Genomic DNA, 6000 nt, shown 5'->3' with positions numbered 1-6000 from the left:
ATTAAAAAAAAAAAAAAAAAAGGAAAATCTATTACAGGGTAAGTTAAAATCTAATATCAAATATTACGTAAAGTAAGTATAAAATAAAATGAAAACAATTTTATGAAATGAACAATTGAAATTATATACAAGTAGTCACAAACTTATTCAATATACCAAAATAAATACTATAATGCCATATAGAGAAAGTAACTATGAAATAAAATGAAAACTACTTTATGAAATGACAATTGAAATTATATACAAGTAGTCATAAACCTATTCAATATACCAAAATAAATACTAAATATAATTCTAAGAAGTGAACAGTTTATGATCAGTAATTAAAGTAATATTTAGAGCAATGTTATAACTTTAAGACAAGAAATTTGATGAATTATAAGATGATTTAGGGTTCCAGTTTTGAGTTTAACCAGTACCTAATGCCATGCATTTACCTGTATGTATAAAGAGCACATATATTTAATGATTTACCCGGTGGAACATTAGGCTTAATTTCTAATCCAAATGAAAATAAATTTGTATAATGTATTATTTCAAGAAGACTTTGAAATATTTTTCAGAATAGTTCTTCAGAAACTGTCCACATACTTTGCATAGCAGCAAAGTGATGTGCAAAATTTTCTTACTATCTTAGTTTTCAATTGTATCTGTAAAACAACCATGAAAAAACTGTTGAGCAAAACTTTTAGATAGTTCCACATATTCAAATAGTTGCAAATATGTTCTTCAGATAAAGTTGTAATGAATACATTAAGACAATAAGAAATATTCAGCCTGACATGATTAATGGATAAATTTTATGGCATCAGTTTTGCTGATTTTAATTTTTCCCTTGAAGTGAAATATTTATTTAAGATTTTTATTAGGACCTTTTTAGATTTCTAAATGAGAAAATATGTTTGTAAAATATCCTAATTTTTCATGCCTTTCCCAATCATAAAATTTATCTAGAATCCTGGATTTTTCACTCAGGAACACTTAAGTCATTCTTTTTGCAAAATGTGTAGAGAATGAGGAATTTTCAGGAAAGTTGATAGTATGAAAAATAACTGTTGACTGTCCATTTACAAAGCTGTGAAAATATATGAGAATTCAGTAGTTTTCACTAATATGATGAATAATTTTAACACCTTCATGAAGTACTTTTATCAAAACACCTGTATCTTCGTTTGTAATGACTTCCCTATGAATCCAACAGTGAGTGGATCTGGCTTTTTCGTCAATTACTTGAATACGTGGAGTAAGCTCTTTTCTTTTGGCTGCCTATGTCATTAGCATCATCTGTGCTTAACCCAAAACATGGATTCCAGAATATGCTGCCATTTCTCGAGTCCCCAATAAGTAAACTTTCTTTACTTGTGCACATTAGCAAAGACTTCATTAGTTTGCAGTGAATTATACCAACTTCGTTATTAAAAAAAAAACAAAAACAAAAAACAACTCACTGTTGAGTCTATTCCAACTCATAGCCACCCTATAGGACAAACTAGAACTGCCCCATATGGTTTCCAAGGAGCGCCTGGTGGATTTGAACTGCCGACCTTTTTGGTTAGCAGCTGTAGCTCTTAACCACTATGCCACCAGGGGTTCCTTGTTATATTAGGAATAATAATTAGTTCTTTAGATTTTTGGTAATATCAATAAGTCAAAGATGAATTGTGTTATTTGACATAGTCACTTAATGAAAGATTTTGTTTGCAATGTCCCTGAATCTCACTGTTGCCTTTCTTTGATAGTAGGCTTGATAAATGTCTTGGTAACTGCTTCAGTAGGTCTGGGCTTTGAAATTAAATATAATGTTAAAAAGATACTTCTAAAGCTTTGGCGTTTTCATTCCGGCTCACTCTGCACATAAGTTTCCAGAAGAATTGAGTATCTTTCAGTTTGTTTTAAAATGTTGATGGGCCTTGTGAAGTAATTTTTGTGCTTCAAAATGGCACTTGAGTTTGCATTATTTAATACTAGACATTAGGACCAAACTTAGCACACATAATAAAATAATTTCATTTTCTTCACCAGTTCATAAAATTCAAAATTCAAATAAATTTGTTTTCACACTAAGTTTTTTTGTTTTTTCTTTGCAGCTTGTACTTTGACAACATTAATTAAGGGTTGTTTAGGCAGTACTTCAATTTGGTCTTCATACATATCTGAAGACATGTGAGTGATTCCATCACATCCTCCACTAGTAATGGCTTTTACAGTCTTCAACTCTACACTTAAAAACCCTCATTTTAAAACACTTATTCACAGTGGTAGAAATCAGAGAGATAGGCCTAATACTAATTTATCATTGCGTATAATTACACATATTTCACATGCCAAACCATTGCCAATCTCTAGAAGTGGGACTTGCAATGAGTTGACACTGGAAAGAATAAGATATAAACAGGAAAACTGAATGTTTGAGAATAAAAATTAATGATCTTTACCACCATAACTTTGATGAGTGTTTGTGGAAGATTTAGTAAACAAAGTTATGAAACATTCATAAGCACTCCTTAAGTGCTGCACATATAATTCTTATAAGCTGCAATTTTTGAATAAGTACTGTTACCTTAGCAATAAAATCTATGAAATCACTGGTATTATGTGTTAATTGCTTCTCTAATAGCAATGATAATAAATATATAATTTTGAAAATGTAAATAACTGGAATATCTAAAATCAGACAGTATTCCAATCGTATAGTATACCACGAAAGGAAATCCTGGTGGCGTACTGGTTAAGAGCTACAGCTGCTAACCAAAAGGTCGGCAGTTCAAATCCACCAGCTGCTCCTTGGAAACCATATGAGGCAGTTCTACTCTGTCCTATAGTGTCGCTAAGAGTCGGAATTAGCAATGAGTTTTTGGTATACCAAGAATAGTAACCTCTGTAATTAAAAAAATAAAATAAAGAAGTTTAAAGGGCCAATAAAGTGGAAACATAAACACTACTAGGCAGGAAAAAAAATCCTTTTTCACCCAAGAGTTAGGTTGACATAGTTTAAAATACCTACAGTGCTGGGTAAAATTAATCAGATATTCTTACTGCTCATCATACACACAATATATGTATACATTACATATAAGACTTTTGGAAAGTATTTCTGTAACATCTATTTTGAAAAATACACTTAGCTTTGATACAACATTCCAACTTTTAGAGAACCTATCCCATAGAAAGAGTCAAAAATCAAACCCGTTGCCACTGAGTCGATTCCAACTTGTGGCAGCTCCATGTATTACAGAGTAGAAGTGCCCAATAGTAGAACTATAGGGCTTTCTTGGCAGTAACATTTACAAAAACAGATTGCCAGGCCCTTCTTCCACAGGGTTCAAACTGCTAATCTTTAGGTTAATAGCCGACAGCAAACTGCCTACACCACCCAAGACTTTTTTATAAAAACAATATGTATTTATTATATTTATTGTGATATTGTTGTAGACATTAATAATGGTATTCAACCTGAATTCATTCAAAAGTTGTAGTTGTGGGGAATAAAGTGTAGTGGCTCAGTAAACCTTCATTGCAATGTCCTTCTAATGTGCTTTCTATGCATCAGAGGCTAAGAAAGAAAAAGAAAAGGAAGAAGGAAGGAAGGAAAGAAGAGAGGGAGGGAGGGAGAAAGGTAGGAAGGAAGGAAAGTTGGTCGTTTCAGTTTCTAGTCTCATTTTGTGAAACGGTTCATGATGTAAATACAGTTGAACCAATAGGATGTAGTCATGCCTAACATGGAATGTGGATCTGAGATAAAGGATATCCTCCTAAGTTTTGATTTAGTTTTGTTTGTTTTGTTTCTGCTGCCAAGTAAGGTCATGGAGACATAAATATTTTGTAGCTGAGTTTTAGTATTCATTTAACAACAGTGGGTGTTGTGATTCAACTGTGGCACCAGCAGCAGTGGCCCAGACCTCACCAGAGCTTCCTGATCCTGGCTCAAGGATAGGCTCATTACAGGTGTTCTTGCAGTCAAGAGATCCAGGGACATTCTCAGATGTGGTAGCTTCTATTTTGGGCAATTCTGGAAAACATTCCTGGAAGTATAGCCCAGTGCTCTCTATATCAGCCTTCCAATTAGGAAATAGAAATCCCTTCTATTTAAAACAGAGGGGTTTCTGTTTCCTACAGTGCATCCTGACTGATATAATGGCACATTCATAGTGTGCAATATTCGTTAACTGTAAAGAGTGTATTGGATTTATATCTAATAACATGGAGATAGTTCCACAGTTTGTAAGTGAAGTAACAAGATTAATAAATGTGTTTATAAGACAAATCTATTTTTGCAAATATAAAACAGCAAAAACAAATCATACAAATGTATTTAATATAGCATATATTTATAGAAACAGAAAAATATATGCAAGATGACACACTATGCTGGTAGCATTGGTTACTTCATCATTTTTTTGAAAGACTAAGAAGACAGGCAAACCTATGGTGAGACTGGGAGAGACAGAGAGAGAGAAAATAAATAAAATAAATTGTGAAAATAAATTGAATCTCAAACACTATCTTATCCCATAAAAAAATAAATGAATTCAGGTGGATTGGGGACATAAATGTGAAAAGTAAAACATAAAGCTTATATGCGATAAAATAGAAGAATATTTTTAGAAGCTTAAGGTAGCCAAGGAATTATTAAAGAAAACAGAAAAAGAATGAACCATGAAGAAAAATATATAAATTATACTACATTATAAGTAAGAAAAGAAGCCCTGGTGGCACAGTGGTTAATTACTCGGTTGCTAACCAAAAGATCGGCAGTTTGAACCCACCAGCCGCTCCATGAGAGAAAGATATGGCAGTCTGCTTCTGTAAAGATTACAGCCTTGGAAACCCTATGGGGCAGTTCTACTCTGTCCTATGGGGTCACTATGAGTTGGAATTGACTCAACAGCAATGGGTTTATAAGTAAGTACCCTTGTGAGTGAAGTAACACAAAGTGGCAGACTAGGCAGCACTAGAGGTCCATCCCTCCACTAAAACAATTGTATTGGAAAGAGCAATTGTAACCAACTGTTTTGGAACTCCGGAACCTGACTGGACGCTGAAATCAACCAGAGTAGTGCTTGATAAAGGAACAAGCTGGTAATATTTCTTAGGCCATTGACTTACTGAAGAAATAAGAGAACTGGAACATAACACTATGCAAAAATTAGCTTGGATAAGTCACTAAACATTTGACTGCATCCTGTATTAAGCAATAATAGCAAGCCCTGAGGAGTGGGAGATTCTTATATTTTTGTTTTTTTCCCTGGAGTACCAGGAAATCTCCTTTGAAACACCAGTTAGACACAGACTCTGGAACAGAGTCCTAGGTGGCCACACATGTTTTGGAGTACAGCCTTTGAAAAATTGTTACGGAAGGTCGCTGAGCAGACGGACGATTACAGCCTTCAATTTTTTTTTTTTTTTTAATTGCAATTTCTGGGAAAAGGGAAGAATCTGAGTTCCAGAGTTAGCATATTATAATAGTCAAATGTCCCAGTTTCAACACCACCACCAACAACAAAAAAACACATAAGGCATAAATAAAACTAATAGCTCAATTAAAAGAACACTATGAAGTAACAGAAATTGCCCCTATGAAAGGATGGATAATAGACAGATTACAAGACTTTAAAACAACATTAAATATGCTCAAAGAAATAAGGGAAAACAGAGAACTCCTGGGCAACATGGCACTATAGTCAGAAGCACCATGCCATCCCTCTGCAGCAAAAATCAGAAAAACTAAGTCAGACAGAGTCACACATCAATCCTGAAACCCTAAGCATTAAATGAAGACATAAAGAACTCAGCCAAGCACTGAATGGAATAACAAACTGACTGAGAAGAGAGAACGAGGAGAGATACATGCAGACGTCCCCTATCAACTACTGCAGCACGGATCCGCCATCTTGGACTCCTATCGGAGATGAGCAAACAGGGGGTATGAGAAAGCAGCTTCACGGAGCTTCCAGCAAGAGACAGAACAACTGGTAACCAGTGATATAGGCTTTCCCACAC

General features: G+C 34.2%; 1 protein-coding gene across 1 annotated transcript in view; it reads right to left on the bottom strand.

The window, feature by feature from the left end:
- CCDC178 (coiled-coil domain containing 178) overlaps positions 1–6000 on the bottom strand; it is a 477152-nt gene that overhangs the window by 389478 nt on the left and 81674 nt on the right. The window lies entirely within an intron of this gene.

This window comes from Trichechus manatus, unplaced genomic scaffold (genome assembly GCF_000243295.1).
Source record: "Trichechus manatus latirostris isolate Lorelei unplaced genomic scaffold, TriManLat1.0 scaffold00175, whole genome shotgun sequence".
Taxonomy (NCBI): domain Eukaryota; kingdom Metazoa; phylum Chordata; class Mammalia; order Sirenia; family Trichechidae; genus Trichechus; species Trichechus manatus.
This window is presented reverse-complemented; position numbering and strand designations above follow the sequence as displayed.